Below are 12,956 nucleotides of genomic sequence, written 5' to 3'. Positions count from 1 at the left end.
TCCCATCGATTGCCCATTACAAGGACGTGTCTATTCGAATAGATTAAATACACTCTACAGAGGGTGTACAAATTTCCCCACATGATAGACAGAGTCCCATCCATGATCAATGGACGAAACAGGCCTAACGAGACCCGTACCCGAAAGTATGCGACCTTAGATGTCCATATAATTCTACCACAGCTTCTCAGGGGGTGGAAAACTTCAGATGATACCACATCATCCATATCAATAATTCGGATGATACCACATCATCCATTTCAATAACCTGGATGATACCACATCATCCGGTCAATAAAGGGGGCTCGAACATGGCCAATCAAGGGGCTCAACGTGGAGGATCACTTAGCAACCACACCAACCGGACCACGGAAGATCACTCAGCAACCGGGTCTTCTCCTGATATTCCGCTGCCAACACCAGTCTCCTAGTAGAATTTATACTTCTATCTAACGGGGTGTGAGATCAAGTCTGCCCATACAGACATGTGGCTGTATGTAATATCTAGCTAGGCGAGATAGCAAATGAACCGGTCCTTATGTGACTGAGGTGAGTATCTTCCAACAGGAACCCTCACTAGGCGATCCTGCCAAGGTAATCCATACCACATGAATTACCCCTCACTCGCCTCTTGTTGATATTAAGTTTAGGTTTACCAAGTTATGATTCACAATTATCCTCAGGTTCACTTTTATCATAGAGTTCATAAGGTGTCATAATACGTCTTATCATATTGTCAATATTCACATCACGATAATCAAGCACATAATTCATAATAATCCATAATTAGTAATGAGGGGATAATATAATATAAGTTTAGTTAATTTATTAGGGAGATAGAAAGAGGAGGGTTTATGGTGGTGGTAGTAAGGTGTGGTGATGGTGGAGGGGGAGTTAGGACTTGCCTCCGCCCGCTGGCGAGTATACCCTTATTCCAAGATCCTGATTCCTGTGCTTCTTACTTCACCGTCTTCTATCCTAAGCTGTCTAGCATCGACAAGCAAGAAAACACAAACAAGGAAAACACCAAGCAAGACATGCAAAACAAGCATAATTAATCAAGGGAAGGAAACGATCCTAGATGGGTGGATTCTATCCGTTTGAGGAGTTCGATTCTATGATTATCATTATTATGTCAATTTGAAGTAAGGGTTGGATAGAGAGATTCCATCCAACAAGACGTGGCTCCTACGAGTTAGGTTAAAGTGGTTATCTGGCAAAAACCAGACCATATTATTATCTTTCATTATTATGTGAATCTGAAAGAGAGAGCCTGACCAAGTCATCAAATATATGACTGGAATGACTACTACAGATTCACAGGGGTATTTGGTAAAGTTAGTTAGGTAGATTCTCATATAGGTATTCCTATTACGTGGAGGTGGGGTTAAGCGCGTAGGTACATGCATATGCATTCATATACACGTACAGGGTATAGGCAAGGCAGAGGTGTAGGGTTGGAATAGTGTGGGCTATGGCTAGGTTAGTGGCACATACACGTATACATATGTATATGCCTGGGTTTAGTTAAGATGAAGAGGAGGTATGAGGTTAGTCATGCATAAGTATGATACTTAGCGTTTATATATGTGTGTATATGCACGTGTGCTATTTATTATTTCTATGTGTGTGTGCAACGTATATCATTATATGTGAGTAGTGTGGGTGGTGATTAAGGTTAGCGGCATATACGCTCATACATATGTATGCCTACGGTCACTATTTGCCTAAACGGAAGTTTAGCCCGTTTAAACACCGTGTAAACGCTACACGGTGGTGCGCCGTTTCCGTTTAATCATCCGTTTACCCCATTTAATTGGCCGTTTAGCCCGTTTAATGGGACGTTTTGCCCGAATAATGGCTAAACGGTAGGTGACCGACTGTTTACCGTTTAGCGTTTAGGAAAACACTGCCTACGGTTAGGGTGAAAGGATGAGTATAAAAGTTAGCCATGCGTAGGTATAACCGTGGGCATGTGTGTTATTTATGTGTTTATATTTATATACCTACCGTGTATGTAAATATATTATTATATGTGTATATTTATTCCAAGTATTTATATACAAGACATGATGTACATGCATATGCAAATATACGGTATATCATGTACACGTATATATATACTAATATTATTTTATGTAAGTGTATATACGTGAGTATTCTTATTCTAGTTTTTTTATACTAAGATCCACAATAAAAGAAATAGAAAACATACATATCTAGAATTTAAATGGGCACCAAAATTTAAGAAAAGGGTATGAATATGTAGGGTTAAATTTTAGAAGATTTTTGGTGGAAGAATTATGGGATTCAGAGTTACGATGGAGGAGATATAAATTGTTAAATTTTATCGGCAAAACGCGAATGGAAAGGAACTTTGGGAATTAATTATAGAATTTTAGTTAATGGAAAAATGAGGGGAAAGTATTTGGGTAGGTTCTAACGTGGCTCTAGTTTATTTAGAAATTTTCTAAGAATTTTCCTGAAATGAAAAAGGCTTACTTTTAATCTCCCGTGTACGTTCCCGTGTACGCATAGCATTTCTCGGCCTTAGGCTGACTCGTGGTCCCCAGCTGGTTGGCAAAGCTGCTCGGCACTGTGCCGTGAGCCGATCAGTGGACCTATGCTCTTTCTCTCTTTGGTCTATGAAGACCCGGCCTACAGAAGAAAGAGAGAGGGGGTGGGCCGCTGTGCAATTGACGGGTGGGCCCTGCAGACCGACATGGCACTTGGCCATTGGCTCACGCGGCGTGGCCGCTCGGTCACGGGGCCATTGCCCATCGTCCTCATCCTCTGTACGTGCGGTCAACGAGCCAGAAACAGAGAGGAAGAGCGAGAGGGGGAGAGAGAGAGGAGGAGAAGCATAGATAGGAGAGCAGGGGCTCAGGGCACCGGGCGCCGGCGGCGGCCTAGGGCTCTGGCGGCGGCCGGCCATGCGGTGGCGCGGCGACCCGCGTCCGTCTCCAACAGCGGCAGCAGAGGGAGAGAGAGAAAGAGGGATAGAGCGGAGAGAGAGGGGCGGAGGGAGCAGAGAGGCAGAGCACAGGCTGGCGGACGGCGGGCCGGCCGTGTTGACGGCTTCGGCTCCGGCGCGGTGGTCTGTGCGGCGTGGAGTGCCCGGCGGCAGCCATCTCCGGATTGAGGCCGAGCAGAGCGGCGGCTCCGGCGAGGGTGCACTGTGAGCGGCGGGCGGCAGCGCTACGGCGAGCATAGCCCCGGCGGTGCTCGGGCGCGGGCGGACAGCTTGGCTCCGGCGGCGCGGGTCGGCGGAGCTCGGAGGCTTGGCCGGTGGGCGAAGCAGAGGGACTGTGCAGCGGTGCCTTCCTTGTCCTAGTGCTGGTGCGAGGGAAGCGAGAGCAGAGGGGGAGGGCGTGCGGCGCCAGAAGCTTCGGCTTCGGTGCAGTGCGTCGGAGGTGGCCCTGCTTCGACGGCCATAGCTTCGGCGGCTCGGCTTCCTCAGCTCCGACAGCGACTCAGGCAACGTCGACCTCTCCACTGCTTGCTCGAGCTCGACTTCACTCGTGGCGAGGCCGGTGAGCTCGGCGGCTCTTATAGCCGGCGTATGGCGGTGGAGGTAAGAAATATCTCCAGTGGCCATGTCTGGAACGGATAAGCTCGGCCGTACGGCGGCGGTGGAGATATTTTGGGTAGCCGGAGATTTTTGCCGACATGTGTTGCAGAGCAGCAGCGGCGCTTCCTCTTCCTCAGGCCTGCGCGGAGGCGACGCGGAGCTTCCGCGGTGTCAACGCAGTGCCGAGCCAGAACGCGGTGCGGGGGAGCGCGGCGTGCTGGTGGGCTGCGCTGGGCTTGGCCGAGAGAGTGGGAGATGGGCCACGGGTTCACAGGACGAATGTAAAAAATGGTTTTGTATTTTCTAATTTATGAGTGGATTTTGTATTCTATTATTATTGTTGTTATCATTATTTGTTGTACCATTCTCGTTAGGCCTGTTGCACCACTGGCCCCAGTGACGACTACGCTTATCATGTGGGGAAATTTGTACAATCTTTGCAGAGTGTATTGAATCTATTCGAATAGCCACGTCCTTGGAATGGGCAATCGCTGGGATCAATATCCAAATGATTAGATTCTTTTATATAAAGAAAATGTGATAATCTGGTAAGATGGAATCTATTAATCTGGTAAGTTGTAACCTATAAACTCGGGGAACTAGAGAAAAGGATTAATACTCTCCTAGGGCCCAAAACACCATATTACTTATAACCCCACTCCTAACATATATCACTCCACCGTCATAAACCACCACCACATATAGCCTTTGCCATCCGCCTAACCTCCACCCCAAGTTAGGGCTTGCTGAGTACGTTATGTACTTAATCCACTCCATTCTATGTTTTTATGAAGAAAGCTACAGGAGCATAGACGAGGATGGAATTATCCAAGCTACGCAAGGAATAGGATAATAGAAGTACACACGAAGACAGAGCCGTGTGACTATGCCAAAGGAACTACGCTACGATTGAGATATAGGAATAAGTCTAAGGTTTATGTCCGCACTCCAAGTTGCCTGTAGGAATGGAGCCACGACGACGTAGGAACTCTGTATTAGAACTCTGATATATACACACACACACACCAAGGCCTATGGCCCAGCTATGTAAATATGAACTTTGTAATATGTTTTCCCCGCTAGCAATAAAAGTATGGGTTTTTTATATCAATCTTGTTCAAATTGTGCGTATCAGCTACTGATCCAAGGATTGACTAATTAGGTAATAATTGTCCAAACATTGACTAATTAGGCTCAAAACGTTCGTCTCGTAAAGTACAACCAAACTGTGCAATTAGTTTTTGATTTCGTCAACATTTAGTACTCCATGCATGTACCGCAAGTTTGATGTGACGGGAAATCTTCTTTTTGCATAGTGCCAAAATTTGAATTTTGGGTGAACTAAACAGGGCCTTAATTGGAGTAGCAGCAGATTCATGGGACTGAGGGATGAAATTAACAAGCAGCAGCAGATAGTAGTGGAGGAGGTAATTGAGAAGCTCACCCCTCCATGCAGCATAAGGCACCTACACATTGAAGGATACTTTGGCAGGGCCTTTAAGAGCCTGAGGCATTTAAGGATGGACAAACTCCACTATTGCACCCAACTCCACAACGGTTTGTGCCAGCTCCCTATTTTGGAGGCCCTGGTTATTGACAACGCACTTGCCATTAACAGTGTTGGGTCTGAATTCCAGTCACCCTCCTTCCTGGCAGTCGGTGGAGGTATTATCACTGCTAGATCAGTAGTAGGTTTTCCTAATCTGGCAACTCTTCGTCTGGCTGGCTTGTGTGAATGGGAGGAGGAGGAGAGCGACAGTGAGACTACAGAAGCTATGGCCATGCCTGCTCTGAAGAAGCTCATAATTGGTAGCTGCAAACTGAGTTGTCTTCCACCAAGGCTCCTCAGTAGCAGGAGGCATGCTGTAAGAGAACTAGAACTGTACAAGCTGAGCAACCTGACATATATAGAGAACATCCCTTCCGTTGTGGAACTTGATGTATTCGACTGCCCGAAGCTGAAAAGGATCAACAATCTCTCTAAGTTGCAGAAAATCAAGATCTTATACTGCCCAAATGTGGAGGTGCTAGAAGGAGTCCCGTCACTTGACAACATGGAGTTGATGGACGGCAACATGGAGACGATTCCGGAATATCTGACAACAGTAACACCAAGGTATTTCAAGTTAGTTCGTATTCTGAAGTAAACTTTATTTATGCAGGTATCGATATGCCATCTTTGCTATGGGAGTGGGAATGGAGTCAGATCGGTGTGAGGTCTTCATATCCAGAACACAGATTTCAGTTGTGTACCATGTGCTTCCTCCTCTTGATTTGGCCAAAAATCATTTCAAGTGAGACAAACAGGACTCTGTACAAATTGCCTTGGGCTGGACGAAGCATGGTGAAGCAGAGTGCTGAATATAGTCCTTGTGTTCAAACTTGGGCACTAGTGTTTTCATATTCTTTTTGCTCCTATATTTGTAAAACTAATCAAGGTTCCGTCTTGGATTTCTTATAATGAACAAACGTGTGGTGATGGACGAAACGCTCTGTAATAGTAGACGCGCCAAGCAGACGTGGAACACGATCAGGCGCATCAAGGTTGTCCTCTGCTTTTCTAATCTCTGGAAACACTGTATGTTAATCCTCTGCTTTCTAGCCTGCACTAATATATATGCATATACACATCCTCTGCTTCGAAAGGAAGGAAAACATAACAGAGCATAGCAGAAAGCCAACACCTGCTGCAACTGTGCTACTTCTGGGAGACGATGGTGTTCTCCTCCGTCTAGAGTTTGTCCTTTTGCTTTTCCATCCCTGGCAAGGAAAACATAACAGAGCATAGCAGAAAACCAACACCTCTTTGCATGTATTTTTTTTGGTACATCCATTTTGCTATGAATATATCTCAATAATAGCAAAATAATGGATGTAACAAAAAAAAAAAGTCAAAGTGACTTATAATTTGGGACATGGCAGTGAGTGAGCCCAAGGTATCTCGAATCGACATGCACCAAGAGGGTTGTACGAGTCCTTGTTAACAGGCAGCTCCTCCCATCCGAGTACGGCAAGATCAGCCATATCAAGTCGCGCACTATTTGTGTTGAAGATAAGATTAATTGATGGACAACCATATCAGAAATAAATCTCGTAGATATATATTCAACAAGGCAACCATACTTTTATCTCATGAGGCAGTGTACCTACATGCACAGTCGTAGTATAGTACTCACGTGCCGCTTAGCACGTATTTTCAGGTGTCATTATGCATTGACCGTGTAACCAATGTACAGGGCGAAGCCAGCATAAAATATCGCTGGTGCCGCAGGGGCTTTCTCGTCCCTCACACGTTACTGTAGCGGCAGCCGCTGCATCTTGAGCCGAACACCTCCAGTCTCCAGAGCACTAACTTTTTGCTTAGCTTGTGATAGGTCTATTTTATAAGGCATTTTTTATATGACATGATCTTTTAAATCGTACTTTACCCATTCATTTATTTTATATTATATTGTTTATAATTATGAACCTATGATTATTAGATGATATATTAATTACAAATCTAATAGTGTCAAATTTCTTTTACAATAGTTAGAAATTATTAACCAAATTATTCGTCAAATATTATAAAAATTGGCAATTGACGTACGTGGAATGCCTTATAAGCTGGACCGGAGGAAGTATAATACTACAAATAATATTACGTGCAAAGGCCAATCCTTAGCTCCAGCTTTTTTTTCTTTGAGCAGATTCCTTAGCTCCAGCTGTGCTGTTGCTGCACGTCCACGAAGTCCGAAAGGCCAAAGGCCAAAGGCCAAGCCTATGGGCTATGGGCTTGCCGTTTTCATGCTCTTGGTACCTGCGGCATGCATAGTTGCGTTGCGCGTCTCAAGGCTGGCCAATTGGGCCTTGCCGCGCTAGGCTGCTAGGTTGTGCCGGCCGCCGGGGTCAAATAATTTTTTGGCCGGTAAAAAAATTGCCTAGTACCTGAGACGGTCACCGAGTCGTCGGTGTCGGCCGACCCCGACCGCACAACCTAGCTTCGCCACTGCCAATGTATGCAGCGATCCAGGATTCTTATGGCAGAGCCCTTAGTGGCCAGTGGGGGTGAGATCCGATTGGTAGAAGCTCGTCTCCGGCACACAACTCTGTTCACACGCAGACTGTCGACATACTGCCAAGGTGCTGGAAAACGTGCCTGCACTCCTGTAGTCTTGGCCAAGTATATATCTGTACACTGCGCATATATTATTTTTGAAGTAATGGACCTCTATTTACACATGTATATTGTGCCCGTAGTCGCGGATCTTATAATGAACCGAATGTGTGGTGATCAAATCCTTTCTAGCACAGTACTAATAAAAAGCAAGCGGACATGCAGCACGAACATTGTATGCTGATCCCTGATCATTCTTGATCGACCTTACTCGGCCTCCGGGGATTCTCTGCTTTTTCCGACGTTGTCCCTCTTGCATGAGGTCGTCCCTCTTGGAAGACCCTCATGGAGGCGCCTTCGCACGTGGCCTCACTAGATGATCACCTCGCGGGGAGTTCTCTCTTGCTAGCCTGTTCAGAGAAATTGCATGACAGGTTATTCGCACTATGTTCCCGGCCACGAAAAGAGCAGGTATGGGCCATAAGGGGTGGCCTGCCGAAGGTACGGTTCCAACAAATTCGTTGCTCAGGTGGATGATGGTCAGGCCATGAATGTAGAGCGCTCGTCGAATACATTCTATTCGACTAGTAGTCGTGTGAATCGGAGTTTAGATGGCGGAGTTACATTTTTCACAAGCTTTAGCACAAGCCCATGCTATATATAGCAATCACAAAGCTACCACTACTACATAACGACACTATAGTGGTGCCTGGTCTACCCGTCTATAGTTTTCGGTCCAAAAAAATATAACCAGCTGGAGTAGGTGACCGTGGCACTTGTTGTATTCTTGCTTGCGCACGTACAGTACGTACGTACTAGTTCTGTGTGCTTCTTTTCAACTTGACTGGTTCATGTAGAGTACTGATGGACAACAGGTATATTATATGCATCCATGCCATGGTAAATCTTTATTTATTTATTTAAGTGTCTGTCATCCAAGCAATGTGTATTGTGGGCATGGCAGATTATTTGTTCAAACTACGGAGACAATGGAGTATTTGTTCAGTCTCGCTTTTTTTATGATGATGGATACAGATTCCGATTTTAATACGTATTGGGTCACACCCTCTATATCTCACACGTGAACCGGACACATAACCTGCACTCATAACAGATAGAACAAGTCACGTCTAGCAATGATACAGAATTCTATTTTTATACGTATTGGATTTCGTTGCAATGCACGAACATGTTTGCTAGTTAATTAAGAAAACTCATAAACAATTTAAAAACTGAGTCAGATTGGTGTGACCACTTTTGGAGTTTAGAGATAGTTTTGCTCAACTATCCTATCATTTCTCATAACAAATGGCTAAAGTTTTGTTGAAGGAGACAAACTCTGGGAGCTGGCAGAGGAAATCAGAAGGAAGCAGGCCAGAGCTTGGCGTGATGCGTCCTGCTCCAGAAGACCACAACCGTCTAAAACCGCCCTCCTGCAACTGCAAGGTGGCCGGCATAATAGTTTTTTTCTTGGCAAAGCACAGCAGAGCAGAGGGCCAGAGGCTGGGCGGCAAAACATATGAAAGAGCTAGCACAAGTTGAACAAACAAAGCCTAGTTGGCATCGACAAACAAAAGAGCTGGCCGGCCGGCGTTCCCTTCCTCAACCTCATCGGCAAAGGAAAAAGAATACAATTAAGCATATATATAGCTGCCTCCGCGTGATCCGCGTTGCCCCGGCCGCCAGTCTGCCGACTGCTGGTTACTCATCCCCGTCTGTCTGCTGACGCGCACTCTCCGGTGAGTCGTGTCTACTTGATTACGGCGTGCTACTTTCCTATGATCGGAGTACTAGTTAATACTAGCTACATAAATTAGTTAAGCACTTGCTATACTAATCTGCGGTTGCTACCAGCAGCAGGTACGCTATAATTCAGCCATGGCGGCTGTCCTGGATGCTTTCACACCCTACGTCAAGAAACTAATCACAGACATGGCGCAAGAAGAGATGTCCATGATGCTGGGCGTCTCCGGTGAGATCACAAAGCTAGAGGACAACATGGAAGGCCTCAAAGCCTCTCTCGCGATGCCGAGAGGAGACGCATCACCAACACAAGCGTGCAAAGATGGGCAACAAAGCTCAAGAACGCCATGTATGATGCCATTGACATCCTCGACCTGTGTCAACACGAGGACGACAAGCGGAGGAAGTCCAGAGGTGGTGGTAGAATGGAACGACACAAGGCTCCCGGTTGCTTCCAAGCGTTGCACTTCTGCCTACGGAATCCTGTGTTTCCACACAAGATAGGTAGCCGCATCAAGGAGCTCAACCAGCGGCTGGAAGACATCCACAAGGAACCGGATAAATACAAGTTCAATATCAGCCTCGGTTCCAACCCGGAGCCAAGGAAGCGAACTGCTGCTGAGTTATCCAGCTATAGGACAAGTTCACAAGTCGACGAGTCAGCCATAGTTGGAGAACAGATAGAGAGGGATACAAGGGAGCTCGTTCAGGTGCTAACCACATATGTTGATAATAATCACAACATCAAAGTTGTGTCTATCATTGGTGCAGGCGGCATGGGTAAGACCACCCTCGCCCAGAAGATCTTCAACGATGCAACCATCCAAGAGCACTTCAAAAAAAAGATATGGCTAAGCATCACCCAACAATTTGATGTTGTTGAGCTACTGAGGACAGAAATTGAAAATGCTAGCAGAGACCATGGTGGAAGGCCTGACAAGAATACTCTGACTGAGACCCTCATCAACACCCTATCAACAGGCAGGTTTCTGCTTGTGATGGATGATGTGTGGAGTCATGAAGCATGGAACCATGTGCTTAGTGTCCCAGTCAGAAATACCAGCAAGAAGCTACCTGGAAGCCGGGTCCTTGTCACTACAAGATCTGCTCACCTACCCCAACAGATGCAAGCCAACACCCCCCCCCCCCCCCCCCCCCCCCACCCCCACCCCCCCGCACCAACACCGTGTCAGGCCTCTAGATAATGATGATGCTTGGTCTTTGCTCAAGAAACAGCTGCAGCCTGACTAGGTTAGTCGTCTATCCATACTTTATACAACTAGGATATATACTTGATTTAATAGAAAGCGTATGGATCAGAGTTCCATTAAATCAAAACATTAGTGCAAGGAACACCAGCTTACGAGAGTAGAAAAAGGAGACCGGTAAAACATGATAAAAAAAGAAGACATAATAAAATGTAATAACAAAACGCTAGGATCAAGTTAGCCATTACTAACTCCATCCAAAACATTAGTGCATGGCTAGCTCTGTATGAAGTCTAGCTACTTGAAATGTGATCATATTTAATATCAACAGAAAATATTAACTTTAATTATAACATCAATTTAATATCATTAGATTTTGTTTATAAAGAAATATATTTAGAGCGTACCTATTTCAATTTATAAATGTTCACTACTACTGTAATGATTTTTAGAGGCGATCATTTTGCATTTACGGAGGCGGGCACGGCATCCGCCTCTGGCCTATCGTCATTGTTAATCAACCATTTCTGGAGACGAGTAAACGACTGTCTCCATAAATTGATTTACAGAGAGACGGGAACTTAAGATGCCCGCTTCTGTTAATACCATTTACGGAGATGGGCACGTTAAGATGCCCACCTCTGTTCAAAAAAACCAAAAAGCTAAAAAAAATTGTATCTTTGGAGAATCAAACTTACAAACTATTGTTCAGCACTAGCACATCTCTGCAACTACACCACACACTCATTTGTGACTATATATAAGATACTATTTTTTATAACAACATTTCTTAATCTTATATTAAATATTTTGGCGTCTAAATTAACTCAAATAAAAAAGTCTTAACTACAAAGTTTTAAATCATGCCAAGCACTACAACTTTAGTATAGAATGTGTCTCCATATCCGAGATTTTTTGAAAAATTTAAAAATTTGAATCTCAAAATATGTGAAATTTAAACAAAAATTTGAGACACTAAAAATCTTTAAATAAAAAAACTTATTAACAAAAAACATGTAGATCAGATAGGCCACTACAACTTTGGGATTAACTATGTGAACATTCGAGGTCTCTTAGGAATTCTAAATTTTGAATTTCAAAATCTATAAACTTAGAACACATATTTGAGACTTCAGACGACCTTAAATAAAAAACTTTTCTACTACAAAGATGTAGATTGTATTGAGAACTACAACTTTTGTATAGACCATGTCAACATCCAAGATTGCCTGAAATTTTTTAATTTCAAATTTCAAAATCGTGAACTTACAACAACATTTTGGGACACTAAACAGACTCAAATCAAAAACTTTGAACTACAAATTTGTAGATTGCGTCAAGGGCTACAATTTAGATAGAAAGTTTGTCTTCATCCGAGTTCATATGAACATGAATTATTTTTTGACGCAACTATTTATAGAGGCGGGCACCTTAAGACACCCACTTGTGAAAATCGATTAACAGAAGTAATCGCCTTAGGACGCCTGTCTCCATCAATTGATTATCAGAGATGGACATCTTAGGATGTCCTCATCTGAAAATCGATTTACTGAGGCGGTCATCATAGGTGACCGTCTCCATTAATATGTAGCACTAAAATTTACATCTAAATTATCTACGTTTCCATCTAAATTACTTAATATGTACATAACCTTAATATTTTTACAAAAGAAGCATGCTCAATTCGTATTTCCATGGAAATGTAATATAAGCAACCTGGTTGTCACTAGTAGAGAAATGGGTTGTAGTCCCGGTTGGGAACTGACTTTAGTCCCGGTTTCCCAACCGGGACTACGAATCCGGGACTAAAAGTCTATCCACAGGAGAAAAATAAACGAAATTGTAGGGAGACCTCTCTTGCGATGTGTGAGATTCGAACACAGGACCTCTTTCCTCGCGCATAAACTCCTTACCAATTCAGTTGTACACCACATGTGATAGGGTCCTGGACACTCTCCCTTTAGTCCCGGGTGGGAGACCTTTAATCCGGGTTGGTGACACCAACCGGTACTAAAAGGTCACCCTTTAGTCCCGGTTGGTAACCAACCGGGACTAAAGGTTGAAGGACCTTTAGTCCGGGTTGGTAACACCAACCGGGACTAAAGGTGGCCTGCTGCGAAAGCGTGCTAGGATAGGGGCCTTTAGTCCCTGTTGGTAGCTCCAACCGGGACTAATTCTTCCTTTACTCCCGGACACAAAAAATACCGAGACTAAAGCCCAAAATCGAAGCGGATGAAAGGTCATTTCTCCACTAGTGTGTTGTTAGAAATAATTAAGAAGCTCTAAATTAAATGTTGGCAGGCAGTCGGAATTGATCCACTGAAAACTATTGGGATGG

This window comes from Miscanthus floridulus, chromosome 10, assembly GCF_019320115.1.
Source record: "Miscanthus floridulus cultivar M001 chromosome 10, ASM1932011v1, whole genome shotgun sequence".
NCBI lineage: Eukaryota > Viridiplantae > Streptophyta > Magnoliopsida > Poales > Poaceae > Miscanthus > Miscanthus floridulus.
Note: the sequence above shows the minus strand (reverse complement) of the source record.